Genomic DNA, 19,365 nt, shown 5'->3' with positions numbered 1-19,365 from the left:
CTGTAAAGTTAACGACGACAGTGGCAGGAGTTAATACTTCAGATAGCTGACTTGTGAGTGTCTTGATAAATTCTACCTGTTGAGGGTGAATAGAATATGTGTTATGCCGTTTATAAACACGTAAGTAGGACGTCTCAGTTATATTGGTATATAACTAGATTCATTGTTAATAATCGGTCCAAATGGCATATGTTATTATGTTACATAACGTGACATTTATTCACGGATAGTCAAATACTCTAGACAACACCGAATGATTTGTGACGCAAAGATTTTGAATCTAAGAGTCTCAAATATGATTTACATGTGAAACATGATTTCAGAGTCAAACCACAGGAAGAGTGATTGAATGAGGGACACAATTGATTTTCTGTCTGTATTTGTGCACAACATGTGTAAATTCAGAAACACTGAGGCAGTCTCCTGTAACAATTTTTGTGATTTTGCGTGGACTCATAATTCATCGTTGACATGTCACATAAGCGAACTGAATGACATATTCAGCTGGAATTGATCAACACTCACAGCTTGCAGAGTGTTTGCAGTGGTCAACAGATCGATAAAACGCAAATCACCAGTCAGTCACTGACTTGAGGTAATCCCTTAATCTCCCGGGCGTATCGATAATTGGATTAACTTCCTCCTGGAGAAGGGTCTGTATTTATTCTGTGTTTATCCAGTATTATCACGTTCAGTCTAGCTGACGACAATTCTGCTCCTTTTGAATGGTGCTGAATAAGGTCATTATTTGAGGTCTAACAACTTAACTTGGTCTTGGATTTGCACTCCCGGGTTTTCCTGTCAGTAGTGTTAACGTGTATACCAATATTCTCCTTAATATCTCTCAGGTTAGACAGTCGTCTAACAGCGTAATCCCATCAGCCCAGGTCTAACCATCCTGACGTCGGTCGAATCCTGTATTGGGACTTGAATCCTTTTGGGTTTTTGCTTGATTCCACCAGTCGTGAGTATGATCAAACTAACGATGACAAGCCCATTTTGAGCCTAATTGTCATTTAGGGTTTTGACAGAAAGAGGGAGTACTAAATCCACATCCGCGGAATGAAATCCACAAAAACGAACACGGCATTAGCAGATGATTGGCGAATTACGTGGTACAGGCTTGTAATGTCTGTGATTTGTGCAACAGTCCTGTTGCAGCAAAGGTTAAACATTCGTGGGGCGAATCTACCTACGTGAAGCACAGAAGGTAGCTATCAGCCATCGGGCTTTGATGCAACAGCTGTGTTCAACACGTGCATGCAGTTATAATGCAGGTTATTATACGGTCGCTTCCAGTAGATCTATGTGCGCACTCCCTGTGACGAATACGTACCTGACGTAGAAAATTGAGGCAGAGAGAGATGGACTGTAAATGTAAAACAAAGATACAGACAGACTCTGAGGTCAACATACACGAGCGAACAGTGGAAAAGGCAGGTGGATATATACAGTGTGCCAGTCATTTACATCGACAGAGGTAAAGAGAAGGGCATACAGACAGCCAGTCTGGCAGGTACATCACATAGGTAGAGAGAGAGAAGGGCATGCAGACAGTCAGTCTGGCAGGTACATCACAGAGGTAGAGAGAAGGGCAAGCAGACAGTGAGTCTGGCAGGTACATCACAGAGGTAGAGAGAAGGGCATACAGACAGCCAGTCTGGCAGGTACATCACCGAGGTAGAGAGAAGGGCATACAGGCAGTCAGTCTGGTAGGTACATCACAGAGAGGTAGAGAGAAGGGCATACAGGCAGTCTGGCAGGTACATGACAGAGGTACAGGGCACAGACAGAGTCTGGCAGGTACATCACAGAGGTAGAGAGAAGGGCATGCAGACAGTCAGTCTGGCAGGTACATCACCGAGGTAGAGAGAAGGGCATCCAGACAGTCAGTCTGGCAGGTACATCACAGAGGCAAGAGAGAAGGGCATGCAGAGCAGACAGTGAGTCTGGCAGGTACATCACAGAGGTAGAGAGAAGGGCAAGCAGACATCAGTCTGGCAGGTACATCACAGAGGTAGAGAGAAGGGCAAGCAGACAGCCAGTCTGGCAGGTACATCACAGAGGTAGAGAGAAGGGCAAGCAGACAGTCAGTCTGGCAGGTACATCACAGAGGTAGAGAGAAGGGCAAGTGCAGGACAGCCAGTCTGGCAGGTACATCACAGAGGTAGAGAGAAGGGCATGCAGACAGCCAGTCTGGCAGGTACATCACAGAGGTAGAGAGAAGGGCAAGCAGACAGTCAGTCTGGCAGGTACATCACAGAGGTAGAGAGAAGGGCATGCAGACAGTCAGTCTGGCAGGTACATCACAGAGGTAGAGAGAAGGGCAAGCAGACAGCCACACATCACAGAGGTAGAGAGAAGGGCAAGTAGACAGCCAGTCTGGCAGGTACATCACAGAGGTAGAGAGAAGGGCATGCAGACAGCCAGTCTGGCAGGTACATCACAGAGGTAGAGAGAAGGGCAAGCAGACAGTGAGTCTGGCAGGTACATCACAGAGGTAGAGAGAAGGGCAGGTACATCACAGAGGTAGAGAGAAGGACATGCAGACAGTCAGCCTGGCAGGTACATCACAGAGGTAGAGAGAAGGGCATGCAGACAGTCAGTCTGGCAGGTACATCACAGAGGTAGAGAGAAGGGCATGCAGACAGCCAGCAGGTACATCACAGAGGCAGAGAAGGGCATGCAGACAGAAGGGCAGGTACATCACAGAGGTAGAGAGAAGGGCATGCAGACAGCCAGTCCAGGCAGGTACATCACAGAGGGTAGTGAGAAGGGCATGCAGACAGTCATCCAGACAGCGAGCCAGTCAGGTACATCACAGAGGTAGTGAGAAGGGCATGCAGACAGTCAATCTGGCAGGTACATCGACAGAGGTAGAGAGAGAGAAGGGCATGCAGACAGTCGGTCTGGCAGGCACAAAGTTGGGCGTGCACATCCGCAGACACACGAGCACGTAGATACACAGACAAGCTGGTGGAAGGATAGCCCAGAATAGTGATGGACAGAACGGCAGTCAGACAGACTGGCAGACGACAGATATTGAGGCCTTCCGACAGGTTGATACAGAGGTCTCAAGACAGATAGACCGATCGTAAATGAACCATATGCTATATATTTAGTATATAACCCACTGCTGTCACACCTCAATCATATTCACTGCTGGTTTCGGCAATTTATTCTACCTTGACTGCGTTTTCAATTGTGATTGTGTGTGTAAGTCGCAAGAGGTGTTTACCAATCCAGCCCGTGTATAATTTACGAAAGTAAATATGGTTAAATCGTTCCTGCTGACCAAGCGTCGACCCAGTATCTACGTGCACGGAATTGTTAGTGTAATGACCAACTAACAGTGGGGTCAGATAACTCCCTGTAATGTCCAGTTCCTCAGGAGACGTTAATATCTCCTCGCCATGCTCGATTAGATCGCCCCGATGTAATCTACAGTCCCGTCAACGGACGTCGCACAAAATAGCCGGTCAACAGGGAGATCGGGCGTTCCAATCAAATACGCATTACACTTTGACGAGGCCATCAACCCGGCCCAGGTACTTCGTGGTAAATTGACTTGTAATAGAAATATCATTAAAAGAGAATTTGCTTTTTCGTGTGTTTCTTACAGGTATAAAGGAAGGGATGTAATTATCCTGTTGCCAGGTAAGGTTCAGTCTTCCCCCAGTGATGACCGTAAAGTATTATGCGATATCGTAAAGAAATAAACAGCATGGTCCCTGTTTACCGAGATAGTTAGGGGCCAGCATGTGTGTATATCTGTTCTGTCAGTAGCAATGAATGGCGGGACAATCGATTTTTAAATTGTCGATACAAGAACACATATGTACTATTTCATGTAAAGTTTACCGTTTTACATTGTTAAATGTCTTAATAAGGAGAGATGTCCACATGGAATGTTCCTGTTTACCTAGTCCTTCCCTTTCAAGAAATAAATATTGTTTAAATAAAGATTGGCTAAGATTTAGTTCATTCATTATAGTTCGAACATTTATATGATGTCACTGTTGCCGCCAGTATCACAATAAAGAACATAATTTTAGTTCTCACCATGGCAAAAGAGGATTTTCAAAATAGAATTCCAGCTAAGATTCAACAACAACTGCATCCACAAAATATATTGTACAATACCCACGGTGATGAAAATTACCCGCGCTGTACTATGACGCATATATCTATGATGTGATAGATATAATAAACATGGGTATATCTGAAAGAACACGACTGTTCATTTCACCGTTATAATGATGAAGGTGATTTGCAAGTTATTTGAACTGATTCATCAAGACATAATTATCAAACACATTCCATGTTACGAAACGTCTGAAGTTCAATCAGACCTTGGTAATGGACATTGATCCAGCTGAGGCACAGCTGCTGCTGAATAGGACAAATGGACCTGGTGTCAGACCATCCTGTTAATGTCTCCAAACCATTAATCATGTATGTAACAGTTCAAGCCTTTAACTAACCCCTGACTTTCCAGGCATGGTTCACCAAATGTCCAGGTCACATATTACTGAGTGGCGCCACTTTCATTACGAATGGACGTCTCATTGTCATGCACAGAAGAACCCAATGGTTTCCATTTCCAAAGATGAAGTATATTGAGTCTGGTTTATACATAGATGAAAGCGTTTCTAATGTCCACAATACACCAGGCTACAGTATAGATTTCAACCAAAGATCTTTCACGATCAGCAATGCTATTTCGGGACACGACGCTATTGGGGACATGTTTTACACAGAGGGAAATATAGACATGCTTACCGCGAATTGAGACAGGATTGCTCAGTGAGCATTGTGAGCAGAAATATATGATGTGCGACCTAATTTCACAACAGCAATATAGATGCTAAATTCCTTGAGCAGACATTTTAGACAGGATACTTCTGACTGGAGCCCGGCAGTCAGTTGGCCTGTACTGGCCACATACGCCATTGCTCCGAGGTATGTCAGAACCTTGGCGTCATCACTAGCCATTTCCTCCAATCTCATAGAGGTGTCAAGGCTAGCATTGGGAATTCAACGCTAACATTGTCCAAGTACACTCCTCTCTCAAAGGAATTGGTGCTTAACAATGTATTCACATTCACAGAAACTGTCCTGATTTGCAGGTAATATGTCAAGCTGTACCAGGACATACTTAGGGGGGAGAATCGTCATCATATGTACACATAGATTCCAGATACGGTGTGGAGTAAGTCGGGTGTGGATATCCCTAACCCTATCCATATCCTTACGTCGTTGTAGGGCATTTCTCCTTGGGATGACAGGAGCGAACGATGTAAGTAGTGACTATTTAGGGAATGTTATTATTACTATTAGTGTTATTATTATCAGTGACATCATTGTTACTGTGTCTCCTTTCTTCATAGGTTGTGGTTTTACGTAGACAGCATACGTAACTACTCGTGTCACTCCGGCAAGTTTCTTGTAGGTCACGGAATGGGGCTATTTAAAGTTAAAACAACACATTATTTGTGAAGTTTATTTTATCAATTAAGCACTCAAGTCATAACATTTTCTATAATCACCAAGAAATGGGATTCCGTTCGTTCTATTTTGTAGTGTGACAACAATAAATCTCCCTCGTGACATTGTCAAACTGAACGCAGACATTGACATTGCTTCACATTCTCCTACCCAGAGTTCCATGCGGCAAGCCAGCATAGTACCTCTATGACGATTCGTCACATCTTGCACCGTCTATTCAATGTAATGTACATATTTCTTAACACTTTTATTTTTGACGAGTCTACACATCTAACTAAACATCTTTGATAGAATGGTTTAGTTTCACTGAGAAAATATCCTAAAAGCATGTAACACTATTTCGATTTGCGCGGCGATCCCTTGTTTACGCCACGTGCTGTCATCGAAGCTGATGGAGAGCAAACGATGCAGCCAGTTTTATATCTAAATATGTATTGTCATAAATGTTGCTGTCGCAGTTGTGGAAGAATATATAAGTAAAAAATGTAAAACATTGTGAAGAGCGCGCCGAAAAGCTTGCGTAAGGCCAGTCTCTTCTTATTATGAATATGCGCGTTTGTTTAAAAACAAGAGAAAAGTCCGGTCACGTGATATGCAAATTAGCCTGTGGCAGTGATGTTATGCTAAATCATCACTGCGCCGGAGTGTGATTGCTTCATGCATAATATGATACTGTCCATTTCTGGTGTCATCCGCCGTGATCTGGCTGAAATAGTGCCAAGAGCAAAATCACCCGCCCTACAAACTGGAACAAAACCGACTCACCGTGGACGACTGGCCTGGTTAAATGCATTGGCCGGTCAGCACTGGTCAGCCAAATGGCTACATATATCCTCGCGTGGCCGAAGACAATAAGTCGCTACTGTTTGTATTACTCCGCCGCACGCAATCAACAGATTACTCCAGATATCATGTAAATCCCGCCGCGCCTCGAACCGAGATATAAAAACGTTCTCTTTTACATACCCTGGTATGTACCGAAGCAATTCAGACGGATATAATATCATAAAAAAGTGCCACTGTTTTCTTTTGGAGACGTCGAACGTATCAACGATATTTATGTGAAGTGGCACGTGAGCCAGACAGACTGCGTTACGTTTACAGAAGCTGTCTTATCGTGTCAGTTTCACGTCAAACCCCCCGCGTGTATGGTATATTGTACATTCGGAGCCTCATTACCATGTCAATAGCATATGTATGACTTGTCACTATCACACAGGCTCATGCAGCCACATGCCTGAGAATCGTAATGCCCCTGTCTAGTCGTGACGTCATCATCCCACGTGGGAATACAGGGAGGGGATGAGAGGCTGGGCGTTACAGAAGTACAGTAGGGTGTAATGTGATATTCTCGTACTGATCACTTGCATGGCGCGATCTAACTTAACCATCTGAAGGTAAGTGTTGAATTGTAACCCCGGTGAGCAGACTCACATGGGATTTGCCACGACAGCTAAAACCTAACACATTCGGAACTAACATGTCACAGTTTCTCTGTGGCTTTGGCATGAGCTGACTACAAGTTACAGTGTGGTAAGGGCGTTGGAAGGTACAGTATCCTTGGCGGAATGTAACTTCACAATCAATACCCAGATCAGTGTAATGGGAACATACCCGCAGTGACATCCAATCAGAAAATGGACCCCGAAGTTGCAAGGTATTTTTGAAGACACCAAGCAAAGTGGATGTTCTCAGAGCAAATGTCTTGTCAGTCCCCTTAAAACTGATTGGACCGATTGGATTGGGTATTTTATGGTTCTGACCTAAAAAGCTAAAGATATTTAGTTTCATCAGTTCAGTATAAAAAACCTCCATGACCATGGGCGTTCATTGTGGAGATCCCTCTATATCATGAACACGTCTTTATGAATAATTCAAGACCAAGTGAAGAAGAAGACTCTGAGTATATCTTTCCTCACCGGCGGCAAACACAAACACATGCAAAGGCAACTCAGCTCCTTTGATGCAACACTGGAACATTATCACTGTCCACTTGTATGTGCTCTTTTTATTCCCTTTTTCAAAAAACAAGAGATATTGTGCCTTCTAGAATGTGAAAAAATACACAGAATACTGTCCGTAACATCTTCCTACTGCCACGTAATTGGGCCAGCTGCCCCGTTGCTGACATCCGCATTGATGCCGGGCGTGGTAAAAACATTGTAGTTAAAACGCTCGCTCATACCTCCGGAGAACCGGGTTCGATTCCCTACGTGGGTATAGCAAATGAAGCCCACTTCTGGATCCACCGCCATGATATATTGCATGAATACTGCTAAAGGCGGCATAAAAGCATATTCACTCAACATTGTTGAGGAGTACGTGAGAACCGCGAGTAGCGGAGCTCCCCTGCCAATACAACATCCTGTATCACAGATCTGATAATACATTATACATAAAGGTTTGGTAACAACGTCATTGTCATCTAATTAGTTGTCGGTTACCATCCCGGTATTGATTGTGGACGAGGTAAGCAGTAACTGAGACCATTATCGTGGTCTCCACGCATGCATATGTATATCCATGTCTTTATAGTGCTTGGACCGTAACACTGAGGTCTACCATACAATGATGGACGGTGTATCTGTAAGATAGATATCATGAAATGCCATTCTTACGGGAATGGACATTCGATGTCAAGCAGTAAAAACACCACTTCATATAATCTCGGACCTACATTCGTTGTTCACTCTCAACCATGGTTGTCCTCTGAGAATTCAACATCGTTCAGATTGTGTGAAGACGTCATATGACACTCTGTCCTCACAGTGTTGGGCTGAAAAGGTTAGTGTACATCGATATATCGTCATATACTGGGTACCCTACTTAAGGAACTGTGTCAGGGGGAAGGTCACTATCCCAACAAATATATATGACGTACACACATCTTGTTGCTCTGGACCCGTGAAGATCCGGGTTAGAATGAACCTCCAGTAACCCATGCTCGTCGTAAGAGGCGACTAACGGGATCGGGTGGTCAGGCTAGCTGACTGGGCTGACACATCCCAGTTGCGCAAATCGATGCTCATGCTGTTGATTACTGGATTGTCTGCTCCAGACTCCATTCTTTACAGACCGCCGCCATGTAGCTGGAATCTTGCTGAGTGCGGCGTAAAGCTAAACTCACTCACTCACTCACTATTACTCTGGAGTACAACAACATGTCAGTCTGTCATTTCACTGACATTTGCCGTCATTTTCATATTCTGTCCCAATTATTCTCCGCGGAATGTTCAATTTGAGTTACCGGGTTCTTAAACATGTTCAGAACTTACATACTTCATACACTCTCCGACGATGACACTGCTGTACAATCTGACCAGCCACAGTAAGTCCAGATACTGTTTCAAGTGTTCACGTGTACCTGTATTACTGTGAAGATGTGACCCAGGGACCAGCATTCCCCTAACAAATGGATATAGCTTAAGTGTATAATGTCTTGATTCCAATGCAATATAAGTAATTTCATAATTCCAAAGTTATCTTTCACCGGTTTCCATAGCGATGTTTCGGTATTCAATCTACCATATAACACGGTCAACCTTCTATATAGGCTTGGTTACAGCGCATGCATCTCGTCATATATGTCCAATCCTTGGTGATAACTCCACAGGCAGTTGCGATGCATTGATCTTTCAAAACACTGGAACACATCTCGACACCAATGTCTGAATGAGACCTCGGATTCAGCGACCTACAGAATCGATACCTGAGTACCGATACATGTTCTCATTGTGTATCCCAATGTTGGTTTAACTGACAATCACGATACACTGATCTGAGTCGAATATCGACACATGTTCATATGGTACTACATTCTATACGCAAAGTACACCAGCATGAGCAACTGTCGCTATGTATCAGTGTTTCATTACCAATGACGTTCCTTTTTTGTCCTGGCACAGCTGAGTGTTTAGTTCATTTCCAACTGTTTACTCTGGTAAAAACACTGATATTTTTCTCTGTAATTAGTAAAGATTATCATAACAATGTATCGGCACCATTCATCGTGATAATCTTCTGATATTGCTGAAACACATTCCTAAGAAGTAAGTGAGCAATGGTGGTCAACTCCAGCAACCACCACGTCGATCCAAATCATCCACTCTACCGACCCCAACCTCCACCTCCCATCCTCAACCCCAATACCCACCCGTCCTCCAATCTCTTCCTGGAAATGAGTTGTTAATGTAAAATGATTGGCTCTTATGTTCCAGTCAGGTTGGGACAGATGGATAGAGAAACAGCAATTCACGGACAAAAAAAAAGTCCTGGACATTGCCCAGGGATTTAAATGATTGTAATATCAAGTGATACAATGAAATGAATGGAAAGGTCACCAGCAGATGCAAAACATATTCAGGATACCAGAAGCCCGTGGAGACTGACGGATTAGCAATTCAGATTTAATATCGCATCGACTGGGAAATATTTTGAAACATGTCACTCACTAGAGAGCATCAAATTCACCATTATTTGCACAAAATGTTAAAAAGTGGAACGATTTTCAGCCAGATAAAAGCGACAAAACCCTCGCCATATCCATAAGGAATATCTGCTAAAACCAGAGTCGACGGTACAATTCCGAGTGTATTATGAGCCTGTGTCTGTTGTAGGTTCTCACATACTGTTGTTATGACGGCGGTCTGTAAACAAGCGCATCTGTACCAGACAATCCAGTGACTGGCCTATACAAGTGGCTTCAGTTGTTCCCATTGGCCAGAACTCCAAACTAACATAATTATTCATGTGATCACAATATATTTATTTGATCAAAGGCCATGGAACAAGCGACATATCTAATAAAACTACATATATGGCGGTTAAGTGGAGAATATATCTGCCAAAGCACGTAGGAGAACTACCTTTGAACCTGTGTAAAGTTGCGAACCTTGGGCACGCCAGAATCCTACAATTGGTTCGAATCCCCGTTCGACCTAACCATGTTTCTATTAGGTTTGTGAACACTGTATTCGTGCCCCATGTCTGCAGGACAAAGAAAAGTTTGATCGTATAACATCCGTTAAAGTTACCCTATCTCCGATTGAGTTATTCAAGATTTCCATCAAACACTTCAAACAGGTCGTTTCATTTTCAGATGATATTTCACATAAAAAATCACTGCCAAACTTATCCATAGCTTAAAACTCAACACCGAGAATATCCCTGTCTTCCCGGGATCGAAGATTGTTGTCTGGAACTATCAAACAGAACACCCCCATTACACGGCTGTTTGGCAACGAGTGGAGATTGAGTCAGTTGTACAAATTTACTTTGAGCTTGTCATCTATATCGTGTTCCTTGGAGAGGGTTGCGTAATCTCCTACCCCCGGGGCACGGCTACAATTGGTGAGCAAACACACGTTTCTCAACTGTTTCCTTCCCCTCGAGGTAACATCCCCTGATGAAATCCACATGATGTCTTTATCCTTCCTGAGTACGGGCTGGCCACCTCCTTACTATCTGATTCCAGATTGATGTCTGTCTGTGAGCTGCCCCTTCTTGTGCTGCCAACACGACACCCTACCACCCTGTGCACACAACGACACTGGTGCCATCCATATTCGTCTTTGAGGCGTAGGATAAGTGATCTGATAAGTGATTCCATCGAGGTCTTCCTTCGTGTTCTTGTAGCAATAACCACGGGCTATTCTGTCCAGCTAAATTACGTGTTCATATCTCTTTAAGCCAATGTATAGCTACAACAAAGACGATTCACAACATGGCGGTTGGAATAATTCATCAATGTCTGCTTTTAGTTCATGGCCGCCGCGAACAAAGCCAGATGTCAAGGACACTTAAGATCGTGGCTGATGTTTCCCGTTTAGATCCATCGTGACTTAGATAGATCATTATTTACAATAGAACACATTTCGGATTTTCTAATCAAATTCTTTCCTGGTATCCAACAATTGTTATCACTAGTGATGTCCCGAATCCCTGTGATCTGTTTGCAAAGAGCTTGAGTGATATACTTGTCCTAATAGGTATCCGCACAAACATCAATTATCTGCTTGAAGGGGATCAGTTATAGTGGCGATGCTGCTGGTAAACCCGTTGTTTCAGCACTATAAATGCCCTGTGGAACTGGTCGATGTTTCATCGGAAAGCCTCTTAATGCCTCGTACGATGTTTGTAGTCATTGTCGAAATGAGGGAGAAACTGTCAAATTAATGGTTTTACAGTACAAATTCAAAACATGATTCAACAAAACGTAACGTTTGCGTTCTAAGGATGAAAATGTGGCGAACAGAAATTAGCATCGTGCATTTCATTTTGTCTCAAGATATAATGTTTTCTTGTATATCTAGTAACAGCAGTTAATACTGGATTTTAATCGGGCGAACATATCGGGGTTCATATTTTTCATACGATGCCCTAGGGCAAAATATTACTTTGTCATGGTGACGTGACGTCATGAACAATGCTATGACGTCAGTTTTCTTCTGTGACGTTGCGTTCTACATGCAGTGACGGCGGGTAGCCAGCCTATGTTTGAAAGTAGATTTGGGTTTATTTCCCTCAATTTGACGACTTCGGTAATAAACAGAATATCATATTCGTGCCCATATCATACTATGTTTACGCTCTCGCTCGGGAAATACCGACATTTAGGCACTCGTGTCGTAAACATAGTATGACATGGGCACTCATATAATACCCTCTATATCCAAACCGGTAAGTAAATCGAAGCCATAACAACTAGTTATTACAGCGTAGATTACGTACCAATACTTTAACATGTACATCTATTGAATTATTTACACTGGAGTCAACACCAGGGAATTTAGTTTACATGAACAGCCTACTTACAAACTGATAATTCAACGAGTAAATTAAATGATAAATTAATAAAAATAATAACTTTTTCTGCTGTGTTCTACGGCTATTTGCTGCTATAGTCTGTTTGCAGTGAAAACGTTCCGATGAATGTCACTTCAAACCAAAAAGTAAAACAAATAAAGTGAAATTAAGACTGCGAATCCTCATGATTTTACCTTGCCAATTGAACATTTCAATCTCAGAATTTTATTCGACTTAGGATAAAAGTTGTTTAACAAACGATCATAGTTTCACGTGGCTATTATTGGTTTGTATTACAAGGGAGTATGCACATCAAATGAAACACCGAAAACGACAAGATTTGTTATAAGTTAACGCTGTTCACGTACCGCGCGTGCATTTGTTTCACTGTTCCAACTACTGCGCTTACCCCCTTGTAATACAAACCAGTAATAGCGATTTGAATCTATGATCGTTTGTTAAATAACTCTTATCCTAATTTGAATAAAATTTTGAGATTTAAATGTTCAATTGGCAAGGTAAAATTATGAGGATTTGCAATCTTGATTTCACTTTATTTGATTTACTTTTTTGTTTAAAGCGAAATTCATCGGTACGTTTTCACTGCAAACAGACTATACAGGAGATGCTGGAGGGTGCAACTACGTGTTCGACTGGTGGGTACCCGCTTTACCTGAGAATTTTAGTTAATATGGAAGGATTTATGTCTCATTTATTTATAGACGGTTCGAGTATCTTGTTTGGTGCATGAATCCTCATTCTGTCAATTTTAAGACAATTCTCTGTAAGCCTATCACGTACTGCCGTTTTGAATGAACACCACCCATCAGGCCCGCAATGTTACAACGACACCAGTTCGTGGGCGATTTAGGTACTGAAGTTAAATCCTTTTCAAGCCATACCTATTTTAGATGTTCATACGTGTAATCCTCACGCTTACTGTGTGTACTTTACAACGTCGTTAACCGGAGCAGGATCAATCAAATTGTCTGCAAGACCTCCATTGAGACCAGTCTATCTTCAATATTATTTCAACAAACAGTCCTGCATTGTTCACTCTCTGTCAGGGAAGTGAAACCTTCCTGATCTCCAGACAGGTCCTTTCTTAGTTTCCTTCGTCATGGCCACTTCCGACAATAGACTTTGAATTACAGCGAGGACATTAAGACATCAACCGTTAAATGGTCTCTTGTTACGGGAAACTCTGCGTGGGCAAGCATACTGTTCATTGCGTTAAGATGCATGTTATTATACTGTACCTCGATCACATGTTATTATACTGTACCTCGATCAGATGTTATTATACTGTACCTCGATCACATGTTATTATACTGTACCTCGATGACATGTTATTATACTGTACCTCGATCAGATGTTATTATGCTGTACCTCGATCACATGTCTTTATACTGTACCTCGATCACATGTTAATATACTGTACCTCGATCACATGTTATTATACCGTACCTTGATCACATGTTGTTATACTGTACCTCGATCACATGTTATTATACTGTACCTCGATCAAATGTTATTATACTGTACCTCGATCACATGTTATTATACTGTACCTCGATCACATGTTATTATACCGTACCTTGATCACATGTTATTATACTGTACCTCGATCACATGTTATTATACTGTACCTCGATCACATGTTATTATACTGTACCTCGATCACATGTTATTACACTGTACCTCGATCACATGTTATTATACTGTACCTCGATCACATGTTATTATACTGTACATCGATCACATGTTATTATACTGTACCTCGATCACATGTTATTATACTGTACCTCGATCACATGTTATTATACTGTACCTCGATCACATGTTATTATACTGTACCTCGGTCACAGTGTTTACGGTATAACAATACTACAACATGTCCCAGTCACGATATGAAGGAAATATTGCCCACGTGACCTTAAATTTTAACTCACTCACGCTACGGTAGAGGTATTTGCTGTACTTGCGATAAGGTTTTGGTGTGGAATTTGACACTTAAATAGCGTCATCTGGTATGCCTGACTTATATATCAAGGATATATTGTTCACTCATTGTTATCATCTCGTATGCTCCATGGAGGTAAATCTACAAGGCATCTGAACGTTCCTTGTTAACATACAGGAAGGGTTAGTATGGTTTTTCAATATTCCAGCAATATCACGGCGTTACACCAGAAATGGGCCTCCCACATTGTACACACGTGGGGAATGGAACCATTAGGTTACACCACTTCCCTGTGGTTGTTGAAGGTGACATGCGGCGATGGTCACATGACCACTAGACTAGCCCTCTGCCCCCATACCGGAAGAAGTGAACAATTTCTGTATTTACCTATGCATGGTAAGTCTCATGGAATATTTGCCCTCTTCATGATTCTGTGATCGTGGGTACCACGGTACTGGGTGCTTGCTGGTTTTATAGAAGATTATACGTCAACGATCTGCATCATCAATGTATTGCTCCTACATTTACTTGACAAGATGACATAGATGTCCCGTGCGGAAATAAAGGTTCACTCACTCATAGCAGGCATGTACTATACTAAGTCCTTATAATCACATGTGCATAGTGAGACTACACTTTCTGGCATTCTACAGTTTCTAGCAGAACCGAAAAACCAAGAACTATTGTTCACCTTTTTCGTGAATTGCGAATTTCTCTGACATGGCTTGTTTAAAGAGTTGGGCATCCGTTCCGAACTGGCTGAGGTATATGTCTGCCCACATTCAGAGATGTACTTCCGACCGCACCTAGTTTACAAGACCAATGCAAAGTCTGAATTGCCGATCGAGAGGGATGTACGGGTATAGAGGATACTGGACAGTCAAGCACTGTGAAGCATTGACACGCTGACAGTATTACACGCGGACAGTATTCCACGCGGACACTATTACACGCGGACAGTATCACACGCGGACAGTATCACACGCGGACAGTATTACACGCGGACAGTATCACACGCGGACAGTATCACACGCGGACAGTATTACACGCGGACAGCATCACACGCGGACAGCATTACACGCGGACAGAATTACACGCGGACAGTATCACACGCGGACAGTATCACACGCGGACAGTATTACACACGGACAGTATTACACCAGTGTTATGTTCACTCTGTTTTTTCCTGATATTCATACTTAACTTACTCCCCACGCGGACACGATGCAATTTGCTGGTTTCTTTAGTGGCTGCTGAGCTCACGCCAGAGAGAACTTCAGAGGGGCATATAAGAATGATCTTCACACTATCCACTCATGACGCCCAGGAGCAATTTGTTACATGACAGGAGCTGAACTCTTGGGAGGGTGGGGTACATCAAGTAAGGTCTCCACACTATTTGTTCTTTGGGGATTTTAACCAAAGTTTTTTGGGTTAGCGTGCTAGCATCACATGGCCACACGCGAACGGGAACATCAGATAAGCAATTTACATTACTTGTCACATAAAGTGAGAACAAACCGCAATCAGTAGATCCTTAAGAGTGAAATGGTTTCTTGGGTCGTTCCCTGGAGCTATGCTGCACAGGAACGCGGCATCCATTATTCAGCTTGATATGCAGGAAGTATCTGAAGCTTGTATTATTCATATGGGCTGTACCGTTACATTGTAAGAGCCATCGTGTGAATTCGCATCTTGTTTAGTTCCAATATATCCCACATAGTGGCTTGGTCAACCTTCTTCCGGAACTCTGGGAACCCACCGGAAGTCCACTACAGCTTATTAAACTGGATCCTTTATGTAGAGGAGCCTGTTAGAGAGGTTGCGCAAACAGGAGAAACCAGGGTTACACTACAGTCCTTCTAGGAATCTCTTAATTTCACTGGCTAATCCATATCACACGACGAAACATATTCCTTTGCTATCACGAAAAGGCATCGTCGAATATCGTGACTGACCTGTCACTTGATCAATATTGACTTGGTTTACCAGACACCGGCATCACGTCCGCGAGTGGCAATGCGTGGATGAATTGTAATTCTGGGTGAATTGTAATTCTGGGTGAATTATAATTGTAATAAAACAGAATACTGCGGAAAACAATCATGGTAACAATGGTAACATAAAGCACATTAAAATGAATGTTGGTGTAACACAACAATTGATTGCTCCGCGCCGTGACCTTGAAGTAACGCAAAGTCTTGCACCCGAAGCCTGAGGTGGGCTGTCCTCACTGACGCCGCAGATCTTGTTTTCGCATGATGACCTCGCCCACAGTAATAATCCTTATAAAACATAGCTATTGTTAGCAAAAAGTCCAGTCACGTGACGGCGGGGGACACCAAGAACAGGCTTTACATGTAGTAGTTGTTTTGAGAATCGAGGCTGTATCTACGAAAAGCAAGTGCTGTTACCACAAGGCCAGCATTGGTAAACCTACGGTGGATTCTCAATGATGACAGCGCTGAGAGAATTATGATGGGGGGAGAGGATGCACGTGATACTCCTGTCAAGTGAGCGAACGAATAAAATTTTCCTCAACCCAGCAATGAATATTGTCGGGGGAATGTTTATCCCTTCATTGATTCAACTTTTGATTCACATTTTTATACCCGGTTGCTGTGATTTAGATTCATGAACTACATTTGGGATTACTTGGTTAATAACGGATCATGCAGTTGGTCGGGCATTCGTTTACATGACGTGGAATATAACACTCTTTTTAAGGAGGTCTCGTTCATTGCCCTTGTAAACCGTGAAGATCCGGGTTAGAATTGATCTTCAGTAACCCATGCCTCTCGTAAGAGGCGACTAATGGGATCGGTGGTCAGGCTCGCTGACCTGGTTGACACATGTCATCGTATCCCTATCGCGTAGATCATGCTGTTGATCACTGGATCGTCTAGTCCAGACTCAATTATTTACAGACCGCCGCCATACAGCTGGAATATTGCTGAGCGCAGCGTTAAACTAAACTCACTCACTCATACTTAACTCACTCACTCATTTCTCGTGTAGCGTCTGTCCCAGTTCGCCTGACATAACGAACGGACTCTGCTGGTCCCGTTCATGTCCGATACCTGCGCCTCAGGGAAAAGGTTACCGTCTTGAATAATCAAAGGTCCATCCATCAATGCAGAAAGATTAATTATCTGAAGACGTACCACGAAAACCACGATTCCCCCAATATCTGCGATGTAATTACACGGTGTCAAATATGTCGAATTGTTACGGGTGGAACAACACATGGTCGCATAGACTTACAAATTGACTGGTCAGTCATTTGAAACCTGCTACCTTGGAGCAAGTGAACACGATTTGAGTGGCTGTGCTGGATCGCAATGCTTCATTACGTAAGGTCTCGTGGCCCGTAGACTCTTCCTTTCTGCAGAAAGTCTGCAAATCATAAACTGCGTTTCAAGCATACAAGAAGCGCCCACCACATCGTAGACTTGGCATTGCTGCATTGCACAACTGCCGCATTGCAGCTTCATTATAACCGGTATTGTTGTTTGTAATGAAAACCAACAACACTATTAGTTCAGATTTGTTTGACGAAGTAACAAGTATGATCTCCAGGGGTTCCAATTTTTTTTTAAAAAGCCACTTGCCACAGGGAAAGTGACTTTAAGAAAGTAACTTGTCCTGACTAATTATCCACTTGCCCTGATTTTATGACATAATTATGATGATGTAATCATGAAAGAAGAAATCAACATGGTATTTGATGTTAATGTTTACTGGACTATTCATTGAAAAGTGATAAATAGTAAAGAAAGATAACCCTACTTTATTATCATTCCGAAATTTAATAGCTACGTTTTGAGCAGATATGAAATTAAATCAAAGTTTATTTGCAGTTTGAAACCATAAGTGGAAATTTTCTAGTAGCCCACGGACAATTAAGATACCATCATTTGATTGCCCGAAATGAAAACTGACTTGTCCCCGGCGTCGGGCGATGGGATTTTTGAACCCCTGGATCTCCCATGTCTACAAGCACAGAGATATTGCATTGTCCTTATGCAATGTTTCGGGGTTTTATTGACGTAAGGTTTTGTTTGTCAGACACCAGTCTCTGGCAGTCTATATTCCATGATGCACTATTATTGTGTAGAGTATATATATTTCAATGAATAGGCTCTAAATACAATCAATGATACTCCCCACACATCAAGCCACTTTATGCCTGCATGCTGTCCATACTTTACATTCTCTGCGCATCTCATTCAACTCGCCCAATATCAATAACACCCTTTTAACGAGACTGGTATAAAGGAAAAGGGACGAAATGATTAGCGTTTGTATTACATGAATGCTTTCTCATTTATACATCGATAACGCATCCATCCCTCTTGGAATCTTTCTAACACACAACCGCTGTAAGTGAAATTGCATCCATTTATTGCTACAACGACCACAACAACGCTAGGGTTTAATTCGGTGTTTTATTTCCAGGCAGGCCGTGCCTCGACATACTCTAAACAGGTTACACACGTGTCATTATAGGAAATGGGGGCCGAATGAAAACAAACCCATCGATCGTTGCCTTCACACATGGACTACCTTTACCATGATGGGACATAGCGTTAATGACCCGGAATAAATTGGTTTTAAATTGATCGACTTAACTGTTTGCGGTTTATACTTTATCTGCCCACCCTGTTTCGGAGCTCAAACACCTTTAGGACCATAAACGTTATTATCTGTTAAATAGGATGTAGAATAATTACCTCGGTAAAGAAATCCTGAACCTAAAATTATACTACAACAGTTACAAATATTCGCCATCAATAATTTGTATTGCGATATCTTCAATTTATGTAAATTGGAATCTGACGCTAACATACTTTCAGCTTTGTCTAATGTTTTGGTAGGTGTTTCATTCATGACCACGGTTGCCCTTGAGGAGGTTTTCGGTTTCCATCCTGTGTTTACGATTGCCCTTGAATAAATGTTCAAGGTTGCCCATCAATGTCCACACGTGGCCTCCATCAATCAATGTTCAAGACTGCCTTTCACTTAATGGCCAGGGTTACCCTTCAATTAGTGTTATTGCTCTACAATACATTTTCAGGAATGTCCTTTTA

This window comes from Haliotis rubra, unplaced genomic scaffold (genome assembly GCF_003918875.1).
Source record: "Haliotis rubra isolate DU_JTF1 unplaced genomic scaffold, ASM391887v1 Scf622, whole genome shotgun sequence".
Classification (NCBI taxonomy): domain Eukaryota; kingdom Metazoa; phylum Mollusca; class Gastropoda; order Lepetellida; family Haliotidae; genus Haliotis; species Haliotis rubra.
This window is presented reverse-complemented; position numbering follows the sequence as displayed.